The sequence below is a fragment of the Pollachius pollachius genome, assembly GCF_949987615.1.
Source record: "Pollachius pollachius genome assembly, chromosome: 1".
NCBI classification, from domain to species: Eukaryota; Metazoa; Chordata; class Actinopteri; order Gadiformes; family Gadidae; genus Pollachius; species Pollachius pollachius.
Genome location: NC_136934.1, coordinates 20,919,683 through 20,942,354, shown reverse-complemented (window position 1 = coordinate 20,942,354; position 22,672 = coordinate 20,919,683). Strand labels below are relative to the sequence as shown.

General features: G+C 49.0%; 1 protein-coding gene across 1 annotated transcript in view; it reads right to left on the bottom strand.

Annotated features, from left to right (window-relative positions):
• The window catches only part of cux2b (cut-like homeobox 2b), a gene marked incomplete at its 3' end in the record, with an annotated part of 88,674 nt that overhangs the window by 58,786 nt on the left and 7,216 nt on the right, over positions 1-22,672 (bottom strand). The window lies entirely within an intron of this gene.

Here is a 22,672-nt window from a genome sequence, read left to right as displayed (position 1 = left end):
TCATTCCCTAACCCCTATGGTTTTCTCTTCTATTACGAGAGAGGGAAATGTGGGCAACAGCCCATCAAATGAAACCATGTCTGTCTGTTGGGGGCCAGGAAGGGAGGGTTCAAGCAGTGCCAGTGGAATTCCACAACGATGCAGTCGACAGTTTCAGTGTGCTATCTGTAAAAACAGAAAAGATTGATTTTGAAACCCTTCTAACTACCAACACCCCCTGCCCGACACTCTAATCAGGTGGGTTCCGTGCCAAATGAGGGACAGACCCTCAGACCCACTCTTCTTCCCCCCCTGGTGAGGAGCTTTGAGCAGGCTATCTTGGCACAACATGGAACCACCAACATTGATCCACCACAGAGCTTTTCTGGCAGCTTCTAAATGCTTGCAAACAGACAGCGATCTAAATATGAACTAAACAAGAGAAACAGCTTTGCACACAGCACTCGGGTCAGTATGGCGCTTATGTTATGAGGCCTCTACCAGTCCGCAATGAGGCCGTACTTGTTGTGGCGGGGGTATTGATAGAGCTGGGCAAGCCTGCTGTGAAAGGCCAACCCAGGATAACTCCAGCCCCTAAAGAAGTCTTCAGGTAGCTAGAAAAGGTAAATTCTTAGGGTCTTGTAGTTTAACTTCTGACTAGAATATTGTCCTTGTACCTAAGCTATCTCCTAGTCGGTTTGTAGTCTAGGGTACACTACTGGCCAGGGAGGGTAGCAGAATTAGGCCTCCCAGAAGTCAATGCGATAGTCTAAATTAGCATAGCATCAGACTGTCCACTGCAGTGACTGTGGGCAAAACAGCGGCCGATGCGCTGACATTTTGCATGTCCATCTGATTAGGGGACTACCACAGGACACAAGGAGGGCTCTGGCCATTGGACCAAGGTGTGTGTGTGTGTGTGTGTGTGTGTGTGTGTGTGTGTCTGTGTGTGTGAGCTGTCACATGACCTGGCATGGCATTGAGGGTATTTATGCATGTTGTGCAGACTGTAGGGGACAGTCGCCATGGATTCCACTGAGGAATGGATGAACCACAGGGCTATAGAACGGCGTTCCATTGAAAAAAAAACTAAACAGGGTGTTTCTATTTGTAGAGTTGTTGCTGTATATGTGTTTTAATTAACGTATTATCCCCTCCACTGCTGGTAAACAGGCAAAATTTAACTAGCCTGTGAAAAGCCCAATTACCAAATTCAGCTAAAAAAGCTCTGCTCAACAAAAGAAAAAATAAAGAACAAACAGGTGTAGAACAATGGAGTCTGCGCTTGTAAGCAGAATGTTCTGTGTAAAACGGTGGAGCGTATTGTGTTGTGGAAGATTTTGACAGTGATTCATTTAACCTAGCTCTTCTTGATTACATCTGTAGCGGTAAGCTCTTTTCTGGCCCTCCGCAAAGAAATGTTGACAACTGGCGTGTAACAAAATATATATATATATTAAACTGAAGGCGCCGCGATGAAGAAGCTATAGTCAAAATAGCTATTGTATGAACAAGGACTAGGACAGCAGAAATTAAAGAGGGAAAAAATAGGGCTGGGAGGAGGGAGACAAAAAATGTAGATGGGTGGAGTATTATTTTTCTTTTTGTATCCTGTCTAATTGCAATCATAGGCAGATGTCTGAACGTGTGACAGCATCAGCAGAATTGCTGCTGAGAGCACAGAATCTTTGTCTAAAAATAATCAGACGTTCTCTGTGCTGCTGTTTGTTGTAATGGTAATCGATGCTGGAGGCTTTGAATTCCATCAATTTATAGATCCACTCTGTTCTGCCTGGCGACTGTGCAGCCTCACATCCCCCGCTGCATGCACACGTCAACACACGTGCGCAGATGCACTCACACACACACACACCACACACACACACACACACACACACACACAAATACACACACACAAACACACACACACACACACACACACACACACACACACACACACAGACACTAACCCTATACCCAAACACACAGCAATGGGGGGTCGCAGCAAGACACAACATGGGCCTTGTGTGATTAAGATAAGTGTACTTTTCCTTTTCATTCTTATCTGCTCCATTCTCTCTGTGCACCACCCGATTGTTCCAAGGAGGCCCCCCCCCCCCTCCCAAACGTAGCATCTAAAAGGCCACATTTGGCCGGAGGGGTGGATGATCAATAAATCAAATGGCCGTGATCGATGCAGCGATGCCGATCACTGCAGTCTAGTCTGGCTTCTGCATTATTACTGGCAACCACTCCCCACCCCCACCACTCCATCCACCACCACCACCCCATCCACCACCACCCCCACTGCAGTCTCTGAAAGGAGAGAGGGGAGTGGGGCCGTGTCCGTAACAATGATCAGAAACAATCTCTTATCGCCCTCCCTGAGAATCAGTCAAAGGACACCGCAAGGACAGAGAAGCCCCCGCTGCACGCTGATTGGCCCAGACAGGACGCTGGGGGGGGGGGGATGGGTTGGGGAGGGGCCCCTGACCTCTTCGACCCTGCGACTGGGTGTTGGGGTGCCTCGGAGGATGGGCCTGGGACAGCACTGGGAAGGAGGGGGTCATCCATCTGCAATGCTTTGTTTTGTTTTGATCGGTGGCTCGCTGACAATCTCTATACGGCAAATGATTGTTGTTTTTTTCCCTCCCAAATCTGTGGATCTGTGGTAGTGCATTCGATTAGCGTAAGCGGATGTGTCTTTGTTTTAGTATTGTGACCTGTGCTAGTGCTGGTGCATTGTAGCCTGTGTTAGAATGTGAATGTGTGGTATAATATTAGGATGTGTGCTATAGCAGTCAGATATTTGCTATATATGTGCCTATTCTTGATTCCGTACATCAGTGGTTCTCAAACTATGGTGCGCGTACCACTGGTGGTACGCGATGTGCTATCAAGTGGTACGCAGAGGAAAAAATCGATCGATTAAAAACAATAGGCTACTAAAAAAATACTAGTACGAATGGTGATACATTTGCCATGAGATCATGTTCTCACTTGCTGTGTTTGTATGTGTGTGTATATGTGTATTATTTTTAAGAATAAATGTGCCTCCTGCATGAGATGTGCGTAGCTGAATAGGGCCGCAGGTCTACGCTACTGTATGTTGTTATATTTTATAACATCTGTCATAATGGTGGTAGTTGGGGAGACAAATATTTTCTGTGGTGGTACGCGGTATAAAAAGTTTGAGAACCACTGCCCTACATGATTGAATGACAGTATTAGCAGTCAGTATGGATTAATTTATAGCATTCTATGTGAATTTCTGTAATAAAATAAGATTAAGCATGTGAGCTAGGGTGTGCAAGATCTGCACATCAAATAAAATCCTAACTTTAGACAACGAGACCAGACAACAGTGCCTCAGTTGACAGGGGCCTGTCTGAGGACAACCAGCCTTTAATCTAACTGGCCGTAGCACTGACATCATCTCATTCTTTCACCAGCGTTCAGACTGCCGTCTGTCGTCTACCTTTGAACTGGATCCGATTACACTATATAGACTATATTCTCCCAGGTGTGTGAGCTCCGCCAGCAGGAGGGATAAATCTGCTACAGGGCAGAGTGTTAAAACATGTGTAGATTGTGAAGGCGCAACGAGTTAAATCACATCATTTCCTTTTGACAGTTCTCCCAACTCAGGACTGGTTAGTGGGATAAATCATCCAAAAATAATTAATCCCCAGTCAGTCGGGCTGTTTTCAAATGGTGTGCTAAATCTCACAAAAGCAGGGAAATGCACGCGAGCGTTACAACCATCAGCAAAAGGTGTGACTGGTGTTGTCACCCATTATTCGTTCTAGCCCGCTTCATTTAGAGGAGTCTGCTGCCTGACACACCGGAGCGCAGCCTCCCTGTCAACGCTGCTGCTGTTTGACTCAAACATACACAAACACAGACACACACGTATTCCCCGATACACACACACACACATGCACGCATGCACGCACGCACGCACACACGCACGCACGCACACACAGCCAGATGAACATAAACCAGATGAAAATGCGCACACCCCCGGACCCACAGTGCAAGTACACACACAAACCCACAAGTAAATCCAGGTGCCCACAAGTGAACACACCAAAGGGAACACGCCTGACTGGAGGCAGAAACACGCTCAACAAACACCCGCTCTCCCCTCGCTACTCAGGACCAAGTGGGGTCGTATCACGTCTGCAAACCTTGTGGAGAACACACCTGTAAAAGCAGAGAGCAGATCCATCTCCCTCCACACCACTGCCATCGCACACACTCCAGTTAAAACCTTCCAATTGCAATCTATGACGCTCGGCTACCAAGGCCAATTAGAACACCATATTTATCATCATTAGGGCCAGCCATTGTTCCCACATTCCCACAGTCCTCGGCTACAATCAGGCTGTCTATTGTCATTGTGCGCTACACGCACGCTGACTGATTACACAGTCCTAGACTTCATTAGAATGCCAGCGCGTTCCAACCTAAGAGAAGACATGATAACCTCGACGGGCTATCCACACAAATTGCCATTGAAACATCCACAAAGAAAGCAGCTGTTCAAAACCACAACGAGTGACAGCATAACTAACAACATAACTGACGGACAAACAAGCCAAGGCAACGACAAAGACCTCCACAAAGGGCCGTTGTCTCTGCCACAACGATATCGGGGACACCGGGCAGGATTTGTTACCCTGTGGGGGGGCTGTGTTGTGGTGGCGTCCCAGTAAAGCCCAACCCTCCAGATGCAGCAGACAGTGGGAGGCAAAGGGAGACGATCCAGCCTTCATGGCCCACTTTCACCTCACTGACAGCTGTGACGGCGACGACATGCGGCCCGCCATTGTTTATTCTCTCTTAAGAAATGTCAAACTGCTGCGTCTCAGGTGCTCCCTCCCCTTCTTGTTTTGGTGGTCCCCCTTACCACCCCTCCATGTCGCTCCTCCCTGCCTGGGTCGTCTCTTGTCGATTCGGTTGAAGATCAAAGCGACACCGCTGGAAGAATCTGAATATTTCAGGTGTGGAGAGAAAAGAGAGAAAGATGGAAGGGGGGGGGGCCTTTTCCACAACACCTGTGTGGTGCCGAGAGTCGGTTCCCGATTCTCCTGCTCTGACTTACATTCCGGGGCCCTCCCCCTGGAGGCCCCCGGCGACACCTCGCAGCACCACCTGTCTGGGAGAGAGGGAACGCGCTGCTGAACCCGCCCCTCAGCTCGCCGGGTGTCTCCATCGCACGGTCGCTCCTCCGGATTTACCGTCGCTGAACCAAAAATAAATGAGTCTAAATGGAGGAGCAACGTTGGGAATACAAGCCGCGGCTGAGAGTGTTGTCACAAAGACTTCAAAATGGCTTCCGAGCGCCGGCACACGCACGGCGCTGACACGTCGACTTAAAAAGGGCACTTTGAACAGGAATAATTGTCCTCGTTTTTGTAACTTGTTTTCATTCCAAATGTTCATTTTTCTGGGGGGAAAATAATGGGTTATGGTTGCAGTAGCCCTAACCCTCCTGCAACCCTTTGCAGCAGAAAAAGGGCCAGTTACAAAGAGGGGGGCACCCCACCTCCCCCCCAAAGGAGACAATACTTTTCCAGCTGAACGGAAGGAGTGTTTTCTGCTAAATTGCATCTCAGGGTCGGCGAGGTTCTGTGCGGTGCAGAGCGGAGCGGGCGCTTTGTGCGAGACACTTCTCATCACATCTTTGGGGCAGAGCAATTCATGACCCAAAGCAAATAAAAAGCCTCCCTGATGTCAGTAACAGTCTTAACAGTTTGATGTAGCTGCCCTCCTCTGGGGGCTGTGAGCCTTGACATGTGTGCATATGTAAGCACTTGTGCTAGCCCGCGTGAGTGTGTGTGTATGCGATTGTTTGTGTGTGTCTGTGTGAGTGTGGGTTGGTGTGTGTGTGTGTGTGTGTGTGTGTGTATGTATGTGTGTGTGTGTGTGTTTGTCTCAGCGTGGGTTGGGTGTGTGTGCGTGTGTGTGTGTGCGTGTGCGTGTGTGAGCGTGGGATGATGTGTGTGTGTGTATGCGAGCATTCGTGCATGTGTGTGTCTGAGCGTGGGTGGGTGTGGGTTGAAATGCGTCTGGGGGCGGGGGACATGGGGGGGGGACGGTTACACGCTACTGGTTCGCAGCCCTGTCTCTCAGAAGGATCGTAAAGTCTTTACAGCAAATTCCTTACATTCATCTGTGTCAAGGCGAGCGGCGCACATTAGACGTTTACACAGGAGGACACACAATCTATTTGATGCTACACTGCCCACACTTCTCCCGCAAGAGACACACAGCGGTAACCTCCATCTCATAGTCTGAGCAGGCAGGCGGAGAGGGGACAGACAGACAGACAGACAGACAGACAGACAGACAGACAGACAGACAGACAGACAGACAGACAGACAGACAGACAGACAGACGGAAGGACAGGTAAACAGAGAGACAAGTATACTGGGAGACAGAGAGACAAGGTAAGTGAGTAGTCAGGTATGAAAGTAGGTAGGCAGGGAGACAGGCAATCAGAAAAACAGATAGGTCAGACCAGCAGCCAGACAAGCAGGCAGGGAAGCCTGTGGACGGGGTGAGCTCCTTCAGGCTGTAAAGAGCATTCAAACAGCCTGGATGTATTCTGGAAAGAGTCAAGAAGAGGCCCTTGCATTATGCTGCACCAGATATTTGTTTATATTTGATCTTGATTTATCTCATTCCCTTATTGATGGGTGCAAATGCTGAAGCAAAAAAAAAGTAACAATGTTCTTTCCATGCCTGCTGCTCTGTTATTTTTGGTTCATCTTGGCGATTTATGTGTACAAATGGAGGTTAATCCAGGGATCAGGTGAGGGACAACCAGAGCTTTGTAAACGTCAGCCGGGAGATAAATAAATGAATAACATATGCATTTATGTATATTTATTGGGAGAACGGAAAAGCAGAAAATAAGCAAACCCCAAGTGGAGCAGTGTGTGTTTCGGTGCGTGTGTATCTGTGCGTCGAGTGAGGAGGCAGAGAAGTGACTGAAGATATATTAAAAAAAAGAAGAGGAAGAAGAAGAAAAAAAAAAAAAAGCAGAACAAAACAGCAGCAGAATGACATATTTGTTTCCCATTCCTTCCAACTGTGAATTCAAATCCTTTGTGGTGACACAGTACTGCCCCGGTCCAGCGCTTCCTCCGCAGATCCTGGTGGCAGGAAGTCTCGCAGGAAACGCTGCGGGGAACCACTGTGGAGGGATCGGCGGCGCCGACAGGAGCAACTAGAGCATGACAGAGTGGGCTGCTGCTGGGGTCCGCGTGGACCCCATCCCCAGGCACCCAAACCCCCCTTCCCTCAGGCACCCCCCCCCTCCCCGCCCCTCCCTCCAAGCTCCGGGGCCCACCTGGAAGCGGAGGGCGGGGGGGCCAACGAGCCCCACAGGTGTGTGAGTGGAGGGGAGAGGCACTAATTGGTGAACGTTTTGTTGGTGCTTCGGGACCGGTTCCTCTGCGTACGCCGTCTGACGCCCCGCTGTGGCGCTCCTCGTCTGGGGTGGGCCTACACCTCGTGGTTCTTTAAAGGCAAGTTTGAGGCAAAATGCCTCGTGGACTTTTGATTACATTTCCACATCGAGCCATGTACCATGAAAGGTTGGGCTTTGAACCATCTTGCTTTACTCAATCTCACCCAGAAGACCGAGATGCTGTCTAATGCCAAGATGATTATTTTTTAACAAATTGAGGACATTGCAAAATCTGTCCATGGAAAAACCTATTTCTGGGAATAAGAAGACACAAGAATAAGATAATGCTAGCAACATGTTTTTGAGTTTATACGTGTGGTATTAATTCCATTTTTGAAATCCCACGATCAGGTCGGCAGGCAGACTCAACCACAGGGACGAGGAAGCGTCTCCGTTGCTAGGCTGTTACTAGGGTCTTTCGGTTGCATGGGAGTCTATAAATGGGCAAGACTAGCCTGGAGGCCATCCTGGTCACATGACCTCACGTTCTGTCTCGCTGTCTGGACCTCTACACATCGCATCGATTTCAATGGGCGGGAGCACATGCCTTGACAGACAAACTCCTTCAGCCAATCAGCGTGACGATTCAGTCTGAAGAACGGCAGGACGTGTCTTCACCCAGGGTACTCTGCTAGTGGTTACACTCGCTCTTGTTTAATATTTCCTACTGAGTCTATTTCTGCAGTAACTGATGGCTGTGTTTACTCTATCTATGTTAAAGTTGTTGCTCGTAGCTTCGGAAGACGCCATTACTGTTTGGCCAGCGGCGGGCTGTATTTCATCCCACCCTGATTGGCCACCATTACGTTGCAATTTCAGGAAATCGATGTTGGCGGCTGGAGGTCCGGACTGATGCGTGTAGCCCAACAGAATGCGAGGTCACGTGACCAGGAGGGTCTCCAGGCTAGGGGCGAACGGCACCCTGCTGAGCAGGTTCGGTGATTGATAAGACCTTCTGGCTTAACAGCCAGCCCAAAGTCAATTACCACTTGATGTTATTTACTTCACCTAAAAACTTCATCCGTGCGAGGGGATGGGGGTGGGAGCAAAAGGAGGAGTTCTCGACTTTATTCAAGAAAACACAAAATTATACTTCCGAAGGATCCATTATTCATCTGAGATAAAAAATGTATTTAAGGGTGGGCTGGGTGAGAGCGGTGATGAATGTATCGCCCAGGATGCAATTTGTATGTAAAATAACACAGAAGATTACAGAATATGTTTTAGGTGCAAATGCAGTTTGTTGTCATCTGAGTACAACCCCTTCCCCCCCCCCCCCCCCCCCCCCCCAACACTGCCACCTCCACCACAACCCCAACCCCCACCACCCCTAAATAAAAATAAATAAGATAAAAAAAATGTAGAAGAGGTGTGTGACGCTGGCTCATAACATCCAGGAGGGGCCACACCCCTCCCCGTAATGGGGTCACAATGAGAGAGGCAGGTGATGGACGAGCACCAGGGCTTCATTCATATAAATGCACTCCTGGCAGAGAGGCGCATGGGGCCACGCCGGGTGAGAACACTAAACACCTAATATTCAACTCCTTGTCCGTGGCCCCCCCAGGCATGTACACATACACACACGCACGCACACTCACACACACACACACACACACACACACACACACACGCCTCACCTACAGCTCCTTCGACGGCAGCCACAATGCGTGCAGAGATGCCACATGCTACACTCTGCTACACTCACACATGCACGCACTCTAACACACACACACACACACACACACACACGCTGCTTCTCGTTACCATGCCCGCAAGCATCCCCCATGATCCTCCAAGGATGCCCCCTGCTCCCCCCTCTCCCCTCTTCAGACCCACGTGCTGCACATCGTCTCGACTCACCACATCTCACGCCCCTACACACCAGCCACCATCCTCCCCCACCACCCATCATCCGCGTCCCCCCCTACCCACCCCCCAATCCCCCCCAACCCACCAATCATCATCCACCCTACCCAACAATCTTCCCCCCCCGACCCACCCCCCTCTGGTTAGTTAATGCCGGGTTACAGAGTCTTTCTGCGTACAGTCCCAAGCCACGATTGACCTATGACAGCAGTAGGGATCTGGGCTGTCCTCATTGATCTCAGAGCCGGGGCACGTGTGGGGCTGCCAGGCCGAAGGGGGGGGGGGGTGAGGCCTGACTTTAAGGCCCCTGACTTTAACGCCACTCAATTTGATGCATGTGGTGTGTGGGTGCCTGAATGTGTGCGTGCATGTGTGTGTGTGTGTGTGTGTGTGTGTGTGTGTGTGTGTGTGTGTGTGTGTGTGGAGGGAATGGAGGGTTTGGTTGGTACAAAAGGGTTGGGGGGCCAGACGTGAGTTCCACCCCCCGGCTCCACAGAGCCGGCGCGTGTGCATGTTAATGTCAGCCGTAATGAAGACCTGCGAGCGCCCCAACAATCCCACCCCAAAGAGAGGGCTGGGAGAGCGGTTCTGTAGGAGTCAGGCTGGAAGCAGAAGAGACAAGCAGAGGTAGGAATAGTGGGGGAGAGACAGCGAGAGTGAAAGTGAGAGCGAGGAGGATGTGTGTAGTCTGTCAACTTCTCCCCCGCCTGCTCCCTCCGTGCAGACTGAGATGGAAGAAAATGGTCCTCATTCACCAAGGCTGTGTGTGTGTGTGTGTATATATAAATATATATATATATATGTGTATGTATGTGTGTGTGTGTGTATGTGTGTGTGTGTGTCTGTGTGTGCACGTCTGTGTGTGTGTGTGTGTGTGTGTGTGTGTGTGTGTGCGTGCGAGCATCTATGCTGTCTCGCAGCACAAGGAGGGGAATTAGATCTATGGTTTGTAGCCTTCATCCCTTCCCAGACAGACTTGTTCCGGCTCAGAGGCGCTGCCTAATCCGCACCTCTCTCTCGCTCGCACTCCCGGAAAACGACTTCACACAGCTGCCTTGAATGCCCAACACAGCAATTCTCGTCTGGCTGAACACCATGCACACAACCCCACCCACCACCACCACCGCCACCCACCACCACCTACCTTCTCCTGCACAGCCCACCATCAAATAAAAAGCAAAAGAAGAAAAAAAAGAAGACCTCCCATAGCTCATTTAACATAGCATTCCCTCCCGTCCGCTCCGGTTTGGGAAGTAGGGGAGGGGGGCTGGGAGGGGGATAGGGGCCGAGGGGAGGGGGGTCGAGGAAATAACAACAACAGTCCCACTTGATCATTTAAGGGCCCTTTACTCCGAGAGCTGTCAAACGCAGCCAGCGCAACTGCCGGGCAAACCTGGCATTCTGGAATGGTGGAATTCAGGAAAATGGCCGTTTTACACCATGTCCGGCGCGCAGCTCCTAGTTTTCGTTTGTCAAACCATCCATGCAAGTAATTCTCAGAATGTGTGCAGGTCTGACAGTGCGCTGAGAAGGTCGCTGTTTGTGCTGAAAAGGTTTGTCCACAAAACATAAGGACCGTGACATCGATGTGTGTTTTTTTTTCAGAGGTCCGGGATTTGTTGTTAAAAATGTAATAATCCCGGAAATGTCATGGCATGACAAGAGTATAGTTCGTATTATGGAACGGTTATTCAAAGAAATGCTTGAGTCTCGATATTTAAGTGCAAATGTTTTCTCTTCTGTGCTTCTACACCTGACACGCTGCTCGGACACTACAATAGCCACTATTAAGGCCGTACTATTAAGGCCAATAAATGTTGGATAAAACGCTTTCCCAGACAATTGTGACAGCTGGCATATTTCAAAGCAATCGTGTAAAAACCATCCTATGTGTCTGAATTAGTAGTCCCTATTGTCATCTTAGCTATTGCTTTGGCACTCCACATTTTAATAGTGGAATCTGAAAGTGACTCCAGGCTAACATGACATATAATTAAAGGCCGGGTAAAATGGCCGCCACAAGGTATGGTGGCCTTTCTGGGTTACGCCATGCAAGAAAAGCCACTCGAAGATTCACCCTGAAAGACACCCAATACATAACTAATAATCTATATGGGAAATAATAATGGGCCAGCATGAATCTTTTACAAGGAAGAGCGTGATTTGCGACTTGCTCTTGTCCCTTCCCAGAGCAGCTGTGGGAGAGATGCCTGCGGAGAGAGAGAGCTGGTGTTAAGTGAGTCCCAGTGCCTTTTGGATCTATGGAGCAGGTTGAAATTAAGTGCCTGTTGGAGTGTGGAGGAACCTGTGAAACTCTGAGCAGCGAATATCTGTCTCCACATGCTTAAAGTAATTATAGTGTTGGTCGGCACTTAGAAAGAATATCGCCTTCAACGTCTCTCGATCTCCAGGAAATGACAGTGGGAAAGCACGGCTGGTGTTCCAAGGAAAAATAAAAAGTGATTTAAGTCTCAAACAGTGTGATGGTAAAAAATAGTAGAGGAAGAAGAAGAAGAAGAAGAAGAAGAAGAAGAAGAAGAAGAAGAAGAAGAAGAAGAAGAAGAAGAAGAAGAAGAAGAAGAAGAAGGAAAAGAAAAAGAAGAAGAAGAAATAAGAGAAGAAGAATAAGTAAGGAAGAAGAGAAAGAAAAAGAGAAAGAGAAAGACCAGGACAAGACAAAGACAAAGGGAAAGAAAGAGAGAATGAGAGGGAGACAGACAATTTATCCCTTCATGGCCTTTTGACACTAAATTTAACCGTTGAGTCCTTTCCCTCGTGCCAGCTAGTTATCTTTCCAGGCTAATTTAACACCATAATTTACATTCCGTATAAAACACATCCATGATGTGTTGCCATCAACGCCATACATCATCTGCGGTGAGTCGCTCCGGTTTCACTCGGAAAAAGGGACGGAATTAGATCATATTCATGATGCAATTAAACACTCCAGTGGGAATCGATGTAAAACTGATGAGCCCTGCAAACAATGCATATGGCGGGGAACATTAGAACACATTACCTTCCCCTTCTCCCCCGGATCCTCTGCTTCACGGACGATATCTAACCCCCCCCACGCCCCATGTCTCCCTCAGATTCAGAATGCCGCGGTGATAAATTAATTTTTCCACAAAATAATTCCACTACATATTGCACACAGTAGCTGAGTATCAGGTGCTGAAAGGATGCGTATTATTAAGTAAGGGACAAGTGTTTTCTGGCCTGCACCATGGTGGAGGGTGCTGTGGGTTAGGCTGAGAGGGACAGGTTGGGGGGGGGGGGGGGGAGAAGGGGTTACAATAAGCACTGGTGTTCGTGTGAAAGAAAAGTCAGTGGCCTCCGACTGCATGGATGTATTGCCCAGCCTTCCCGGGATGCCAGTGCAGGGTTTTCTTTCAGGGAGGATGTGGCGGGAAGGAGGACGGTTGATGCATGTAAAACCTGGCAACCGGCCCACAGGAGCTGGCAGAAGCATTGCAACATCTAGCTGGTGTTACACCGCCTCACCACGCTTTACATAATCGCGCAGACAGTGTGGAGGGCCACACACAGACCGACGCACAAGCACACGCACACGCACTGTCACACTGGCCTCCACAGCTGTCGGACCCACTTTGAAGCGAGCTGCTTTGAATACAAAATAGATATATACATACATACAACAATACATCTGTAATCTTTATTTAAAGAATGCTCCTTACGTTACTCCTGCTCTTTTCTCTTTTGTCTGTTCCAGTGACTTCGTTTCACTTGTGATAGTCGAAACTTATTGAAAATAAAGAAAGGCGAAACTGAATTAAAATTCAAAATTGAAATGCAACACGAGGGGGCAGCGGGTTCAGCAATTTTGCAACAATTTCTGACACTTCATGTAAGCCCCTCCAAGTGAAACGGTAATTATGCTTAATCGCCCTTTAATCTGCCCATCAGGAGGGGAGGGGTGGGGCCACTGGGGGTCAGGCTAAATTGCCAGCCAGCGCCGCGGCGTGTCATGGGTGCAAGGCACCAGGAGGGAGAAACCCCCCCCCCCCCCCCCAGGACGAACCTCCTCTACTCTTCGCCTCTCTGTCCCATTTCTCCTCACACTGTCATAAAGTTAAATAAAATAAAATAAAATAGAATATGGCGGACAAGCTGCATTTATAGAGAGCACTTATATCCATAGTGGCTAGGATACTTAAGTGCTTTTTCAATGCCCCCAACCTCGAGCTTGGAACCAGCAACCCTTTTCCCTGGCAGAATACCTGCTCTCCCTGCTGGGCTGGTGGCAGCCTCCAGCTTTAATGGAGCTGATTCAATACTGAGCCCTGGATCCAGCGTTACAGACAAGCCTCTGTTTCATCTGGTGCTTGAAAGTCCTTTGCTTGGTGGAACCGCGACGCAACCTGTTTCTCTTCTACCCAGAATGCCGTAAACCAAGGTGGGCTTGGTTCACGTCATTACATAGTATTCACTGTAGTCAAGTCTCTGCCGGCCTTTATTGTTTTGACACCGGACCACCGACCATATAAAGAGTGGGCCACAGAGAGCTGGAGGGGCGGATGGGAGAGAGGGATCACCTCCTCCCTCCAGCGCTGCCTGGCCGCCCGCACCCCTGCCCGGCCGCGTCGATACCCAGAAGTGACTGTCGCTTGGCTCTATGATTGCCTTGTGTAACTCGGCGGCGGCGGCGGCGGCGCTGGAGGTGGCGGGCCTCCCCACCTCTCTGTGGCCCAAATCAGCGCGTCGCGGCCGGACAACAGAAGCCATTGTCTCCCTAACTGGAGGAGGCAGGTGATCGCCGCCACTTCCCCTCCCCCCGCTCTATTAGCTCAGCGCCGTGCAGCTATTTATACTGGCTGGGGCATTTCCACAGATTTGTTTGCCGAGAACAATTACAGTATGACAAATGGTCCGTCAACGCCATCTATCAGGGCCGCGGCTGACAGGAATCCTATAGCCATGGCGGCCGTTTGTCCCCCCCGCTCGCCCTCTCCTGGGCCCCATGCTTTAGTATCCATGACAACCTACAAGCCGCTCGCCGTGCGCCCCGCCACTTCACAGTGAGGGAGACGAGCGGCTGTGAGTGGCTTTGAAAATTAGCCCCCGACGACTCATGTGACGCTGCCCCGACGTACGCACAGACGCACACAGACACACACATACAAGCAGACTACCAACCCAAGAGGGGCCCCAAATCATGGCCCGAAACTAATTTTCAATTTGAGACACACACACACACACACACACACACACACACACACACACACACACACACACACACACAAACAAAACCACACAACCACACACAGGCGGTCAAACACAGGGAATAGACCCAGCAGATCCATGAATATCATTTTTTGGGTCTCAGGGAGTCTGTTTTATTTGTGCTGGGGCCATACAATCCTCCACATTAACCTCCCAGCAACATAACCTACGGCCTAACGGAGGGGCTGCTGTGGGGAGGACCGGGAGCAGCACAGCCAATATCCATAACATAAGTGAGGGAAACAGAGGAGGAAGTGTCAGGGGCTGAACGCACACCCAACATTTGGAGACAGGTCTAACAGACTCTCCCTCCCTCCCCTCCCCTCCCCTCCATCCACCTCCCTCCCAGATAGGATCAACACTAGGAAACAAGACCTGCGTTCAATCGTCACCTGGCGCTCTCGCAGCAAAGAGAAATGCCTAGTGTTTGTTTGTTACGTTTTATTCCCTCCAAAGCGGTTCTTCACTTTGGTCCGTACGAAAATATAACTAGGGTTTTTTTCCGAGGCCTGACTCAAATGTGCAATATCTTATTGTATTGGACAACAAAGGGATGTATGTATAATAATTTAATTGGGTTATACATCTACAGCCAACAGAACTGCTATTTCAGATCTGAATGCTAAATAAGTGGGGGCTAGCGTGTAATTACAGTTTTGTGGCCACTTATGTTTCATTGGCAAACATAACAAGTGGTATCGTTCGTGCTACACTGCCGCCTCGCCACAGCACCTTGGCATTGGCAGCTTACTATGGACGGCAGCCTGATAATAAGTGTACTACAAAAAGCATGTAAAAACAACCCGCAGCCTTCGAGATGTAGCAGACTAACGGAAACCACAATTCCACGGCTGGTGATGACTCACATTTGGAGAGACATTAGAAAGGACGAGAGGAGGGGGGTTTGTCACTGGGAGCTTTGTGGACTGATACGAGCCACCGCTGTCACCCAGCCGGCCAGTTCATCGACTCCTTTTCATGTAGGAAGCAAGACCGTTTTGCAGCGGCCCGCGGATCTGAATTATCTTCTGACCTAATCTAATTCAATTAACACAACTCAGATCAGCCTGCGAAATGGCCCTCCCAGCCCGAAAGCTCCCCCCCCCCGCATAAAACAACAACAAAAAGGAAAACAGTCAAACTGGGAAAAGGGGCACACACATTAGAAATAAAAGCTATTTTGGAGACTTCATCCAGCCTGCGATGACAGAGGAGGGGGTGGGGGATTTAAAGGTCAACCGCACCAAGCAACTTTTTGATCCGTTTTAAGTAGCAGAGTTGCATTAAAGTCGTTAAGTGTTTCGAAGGTGTTTGCTTTCCACCAGGGTGTACAATTAGGTGGAGTACTCGTTCTTTAACTCGTTCTCTAACCAGACTCCTCAGGTTAAGGGGAGCAAGTCACACGTCGTGTGATATGGTCGGATTGTCACGAGTTACAACAGAATAACATGTTGCCACATGAACCAGAGTGACTTTAACTGCGGACACGCGCACACACACAAACATACACTCACGCACACACACATACACTCACACACACAAGCATACACTCACACCCACAAAGATACACTCACACACAAAAACATACACTCACGCACGCAGACACACACACAAAAACATACACTCCCACACACAGACATACAATCAGGCACACAAACACACACTCACACACACAAGCATACACTCACTCACACAAACAACACACAGCCCAATATTCACACATTCACTGAGGATTTAAAGGTCACCAGGGATTAAATTGTTTGCCAAATCCCAGTCTACAAAGTGGGCAAAGTGTAAACAGACTATTGAATCCCGCTTTTCACTCCCCCACACTCGCCTCAAAACAAAAAAGAACCCAGACCAGTTTGTCCCCCTCCGAGCCTACTCAGACGACCCCCCATTGCATTTCTGTGATTCTAACATTATGAGCACCAACAGCAGAAAGAGGCCCTGTTGTCATCCTGAAGGATCCCCTCTCCCGCCGGCTGCCAGGTCTGCTGTGCCATAGCTACCGCCTGCCAAGCCCCACAATGGCAGATTAGCACAGCTCCCCTCCAGTTGCAGAGGGAGGTTAATGTAAAGTGACAGGGCTAAGTCTGTGGCCGTTTAGTATGCTCAAAGATATTACAGCAGTTTGTTACATCAGATGGTGACGGATTAAACAAGCAACGCACACAACAATTAAAGTTGGATTTGTCATTTTTTCGGGGACCGGAATAATAATAGCATGGAGGATGCAGGAGCTGGAAACAAAAGGAGGCTTTACAATAACCTTTAAACTGGAAGCCAAACAACAACACATGGAAAATGGGAAGCACGGATGTAACCATCCACCTTCACCACGGAAGCCCAACAACAACGATCGCATGTAATGATCGGAAGTAAGAATGTCAACTTTGCATAAACCTTCAGAGTGTAAACAGTAACACTGTGCTATTATTTTATTTTTCGCTATCTAGTCATAGAAATACTAACTCCAACCCTCTTGCAGTCTCTCTGTGTCTCCCTCTCTCTGTCCAGTCTGTTCTGGACAGTGTTGAGGCCCCCTGATGCTATGAGGGCTCTGATGGGGTGATGGTAATATGGGTAGTCAGGGAGTATTGGTATTGGGGGAAGGGGCGCGCTGTCTGCCAGTGCAGTCCCTTCCTTCCCGTTGGCCCCCCAGTAAATCTCTGTGCTTTACGATTAGGTACATTAAACGAGCCGTAGATCTGGACAGTAAATAAGGCTCTGTCAGTAGGACTTACACCAGCTCTGGCTCCTCCCCCTCGTTGAGAGAGCCGGCCAATCAGGATGTTCCGATGGAGCTTCCTGATTGGGGGTCTTCCTGATTAACGGGATCCAATGATTAAGTCCAGTATTTCCCAAAGGAGTTCTGACATGAGACCCTGACATTGCCCTCCTACAGGCCAATAAACCAAATGCAAAGTTTAACAAGCATCAACCTTCATTAGAGAGCAGTGCTGTTATAAAAGATGGCTCCTTTTTGTTGGGATTGTTCCCTTTGATTTCACTCAATGTTAAACAATGTTCTGCATGCTTCTAATTACATTTTTTCGATAGCATGGCCGGAAATTCAATGGATAAATCCATCTCAAGTATATCCCAACTATATGCAGGTACTCCAGGACACTCACATCTCTTAATGGAGCCCCAATCCATACCGGCAATTAACCACTCACAACCTGCCATTACACTTCTCCACTTAGTCTATTTACTGTTGATGATGTTTGGGCATTTTCTCCCGGGTATGTTTCGATGCAGGGGAGAGGAAGTGGAAGGGTGTAGGGGGGGGGGGGGGGGGGGGTGCTTGGACTCCGAATGCACGGCCTCAATGACAGACACTTCCTCTACAGTCTCCCCTCACCCTCCCTTAGCTTATCATTGTTGCCGATTCGTTTACACTGGTCCAAAATGACTCCCCGAATGACAGCCCTTGCATATTAAGCAGACAACTAGACAAGAGGGAAACACCAGTTGAGGACAGAGAGAGAGAGAGAGAGAGAGAGAGAGAGAGAGAGAGAGAGAGAGACCCGTGCAACAACACAGTCCAGGGCAGCGCGGAGCTCATAATGTGTACAAATGGGAATGCCGGCTGATTGATAGCATATTAAAGCCAGCAGCGTGCCGCTGCTCACCCGCTCCATATTCAGACAAGGTGGATGGAGACAGAGACAGAAAAGTATCTCCGACATAAGACTACATCAGCAGCCTATTCAGCATAACTGCATATAAAGTGTGTGGCATCGCTTTCCTTCGACGGGTGTCGCTGGGAAGCAATGTCGTCAAGTGTGAGGGAGGGATGGAGGGACGGAGACGGAGAGCAGGGAGAGATACCGCATGGCTACGGGCGTGCAATCAGCTGAGGATTCAGACGCCTCACCCAGTTTGTACAGTTCCCTAATCAGAAAGCGCAGGGAAGGAAAAACAACGCCACTGGCACATCAGCAGAAAAGATTCAAAACATTTTCATTAGCGAGCGGGAAAAGTTCCCCGCTTTAATGGGGAAATATTGCTTCTCTTTGCACAAAAGGTGCTGCTAAACGGGAAGGGAGAGCAATTTCTCCATGGCCTGTTTCAACGTCGCTCCGTATTACGTTATTTATTTTTAATTTTTTTTCTAGGTTGTACTTCTCACCGTTTCCTCTATCAGTGGACATAAAGGAAAATAAATCTGCTATACCTTGCAGTTTTACTTTCTTTTTATACGTTTTTGTTCTGTCCTGTGATAGTCGCTTAGCTAGTTGTTGACCCAAAAAAATTACAATTTACTCGACACAGGGCTAACACAATTGCAAGAGAACGTTATAGTTCCCATCATTAAAGTAATGTATTCGGTGTATTTAAGTCAATATATGGTAAATCAAATATTACTGTCAAATATACTTATGACACTTGAAGTCAAATTGCAAAAATGTAATAGTGTTAATAACTCTGGAATGGTGATAAATTGTGTGGATATGCAGTATATGGACAATATCTTATTGATTAAGGGGAATCTGTTAAGATAGTCTGTTAAAGTCTGTTAAACATCAGTCTGTTAAACATTGTGCTTATGCTTATTGGCATTTCACACAAAGTTATGAATCCAATCCACATCACTGACCCCAAATCCCTTTTATTTCAATCAGAGGGTTTTTATGGTGAATGGAAGTTTTCACAGAGGAATTGTTTAGGTATATCGCTTGAAATACTAAAACGAAACGACAGTCTGAGATTTCTCTCCCTATTACCCTTTCCTCACATTTGAACCTTCAACATTAACTGAAATAATAGTTATCCATTCACTGCGTCCCGCTGAATGCTGAAGTGTCTTGAGAAGCTTCCTAGTTTGTTAATTCACTGTTTATTTGCACTTTTTAAAACCCTGGGAGATTTACATATTCTGGAATACTGCACAAAAGAGCATATGAGTATTAAACTCCTTGCTGAGGAAGAATTAGGATCATTTTTGGAAGGAGGGATTACAGTCTGCTCTGAGGTGAGTCGCCTGCCCATCATCACATAGGGGATGTTAACGGCAGGTTTGCGCCGTCTACTCATTTTGATTTAACTCTCCTGTGTACAGTATTGTTTTTGGCTAGTACCAAGCATTGCATACTCCGCATTACACTCCAGCCTCTGACGTAAGGCCTGCAGAAGATAGTGAACGCCAGGGGTGGATAATCCACCTTTCTGCCAATGTTGACAATAAATCAGGCATAAAGCACAACAGATAGTCACCATTTACTCATTAACAATTTGGCAGGCGCTTTTATTCAAATGAACAGAATGACATACGATTTCAATAATAATGAGCAGGTAAGGGTCAGGCCTCGTGCTCAGGGATGCCCGCATGTAGTAGCTGCTTATACCCTAACCACGACGAGACTATCCTTCAGTAGCAGCCATGCATGATGAGGCAGCAGCCAACTGTAGGCGTGCAGTCGGCCATATGCATACATAAAAACATGCACATTCCTGTAAATACAGATGGCTGTTCTGAAACTGTCTTCCTGGCGATGGTGGTATTGACTGTAGTCAGATGCTCCGCTGATTAAAAATTGATCCATTTGAAAAAATCTAATCAACGGAACAGGATTCTATCATGCGTAGGGGAGGGGCTGGGAGGGTCCGGGACAGGGAGGCGTGTGTGTGTGTGTGCGTGTTTGTTTGTTTGAGTGATGACGGTGATAGTGTGGTACTTGTGTGTTTGTGTGTGTGTTTGAATGATGATGGTAATAGTGTGTGTATGTGTGTGTGTGTGTGTGTGTGTGTGTGTGTGTATGTGTGTGTGTGTGTGTGCATGTGTGTGTGTGTGTGTCTGTGTCTCTGTGTGTGTGTGTTTTGCGGGGGCATGACACAGAGAGGTACATACCTGTTATTAACCCCAGCACCTCTATGCAGTTCCCGCCCTCCCCAAAAACCCCTCCGACCCCCCTCACACACACTTGCACATACTCACACATCCACGCAGTGCCCTGGGACCAGACAGGGACCAGACGGCCTGAATTATTCAGCAGTCTGCAAGAGGCCCTGGCCACTTGCCCTATTTATGCCTGCCGGTGGAGGCCAATGGCTCTAATGGCCACTCCAGAGGCGGTCCCAGCGGGCCGGAGGGGGGCTCCTAACGCCTGGCTATGGGGGGCGTAGCCATCAGTCGTTGGGGTCAGGCAGGTTAATTAGGCTGCACGTCTAGCCGTCTCCCACCCCTGCTCCAACGGACCGAGGGGGCAGGGGCCTATATATTTGTATCAAAAAAATATATCAATCTCTTTAATTGTTTGTCTTAAAAAAATGCATAGCGTTGTTGATTTAAACTCCGGTCCGATTTGACCATCACCTATGATACATGTATAGAAGCCTCTGATAGGACCATATCCAGCTCACTGAGGGCTGTACAGGCCGGTGTGGGAGGGGCTTCACAGAGTGAGAGGTGGCAGAGCGAGCCTCGACAAACACAACAGGAAATGTTCAAAAGAAAGTGCACCGAAGCCACCCCTGATTATGAGCACAGCCCCACGCTCATCATCATCATCATCATCATCATCATCCTCATCACGCCCAAAAGATCCAAACAGCTTGAGGTAGCCCTCGAGTCAGCGCCACGGCAACCCACCACACACTCACTCAGTAATCAGGCCATCTCTCCCGGCGAGGCGGAGGGCCGGCCTAGCCATGGGGGAAGTGGGAGGGATCTCTCTCTCTCTCTCTGTCTCTCTCTCTCTGTCTCTCTCTCTCTCTCTCTCTCTCTCTCTCTCTCTTTCATCCCCCCGTCTCCCCAATGGATAGGGGAGGTAAGGGGAATGTTTTAGTGAAAGACTCAGAGAGAGAGAGATACAGCGAGAGCACGAGACAGAGTGAAGGAGAGAGAGGGAGGTAATCACGGAGAGACACCCACTCATCATTCACTAGGGGGGCCAACGCATGCTGGAGTCCAGGCCGACGGGTCGGAGGGAGGTACTCCTATTAGGGTTGCGGCGGAGATTTATGCACTTCAAGGTTGATCTCCGTGGAGGGAGGATGTGCGCTCAATAAGTCTGATGAGGCCCAATGAGTTTAGCCTTCAGTGGGCACGATCTGCTCCGTCAGGCCGCCGCAGCCTGCACCCTCTCTCTGTCTCTCTCTCTCCATCTGTCCATCTTCCCCCTCCCCAGCTCTGCCCCCAGGCCTCCTCTGGTAGCCTGGAACCCACACGTGTTACTGTTCAGGTCATCCTCCCCGCCGGGTTTGGCCCAATGGGAATTGACCAACACAAACGCATGCACACGCACGGACATACATGCACGCACGAATGCACCCAGACACACACACACACACACAGTCAAGGTGACCATGCACATAACTCCACATGGACCTTCCTGATGGCCCCATCTCACCAGTTTGCCCCAGTGTCTTCAATGTGTATACAAACAATAAAAAAAACAATAACAGACCATGGCAAATAAGGGAACCTGACAACAAAACTAGAGGTACATTATTTTACTATATGGGACTTGAAAGCACTCTCTATGCACTCACTATCTCGGTGTAAACGTTGAGAATACACTAATGGTGTGGACCACATCGCCTCCATCATGAAGCATTCGCCGCGCTTCTCTCTGGAAGCGTTTGTGGAGGAGGTCCAGGGAGCCTCACAGAGCCCACAGGACTGTCCACTTCATATCCGGGCCCCAGCCGCGGCACCCCACCAAGCAGCAGGGCTCCGGGGCCCCGGGGCTGATGGGCTCCACTTACCCTGGCTCCGAGCACTGCAGCGTCTCCAGCAGAAGCCTGCGCGGTAGCGAGGCCCCGAAGCAATGTTTAGCTAAACCTGCTGGCCTACGTAGGCAAGGGAGGCTCCCCAGAGGGCTGAACAATCAGACAATTTCAAGATCATGAGGCATTAAACCAATCCCGGCAGGGTACACTAATTAAACAGCCGAGCCCGGCCCAGCCAGCCAATCCCCACAGAGCAATTAAATCCATCCCCTCTAAAACACTGTGGAACCTGTCTGGGGAAAAGCAGCGCAGAGAGAGACACACACCAGGAAGGGGAAGAGATGGAGCGAGGGAGGGAGGGAGGGAGGGAGGGAAAGAAGGAGGGAGAAAAATAAAATGTATCTGGAGCGAAAAAGGGAA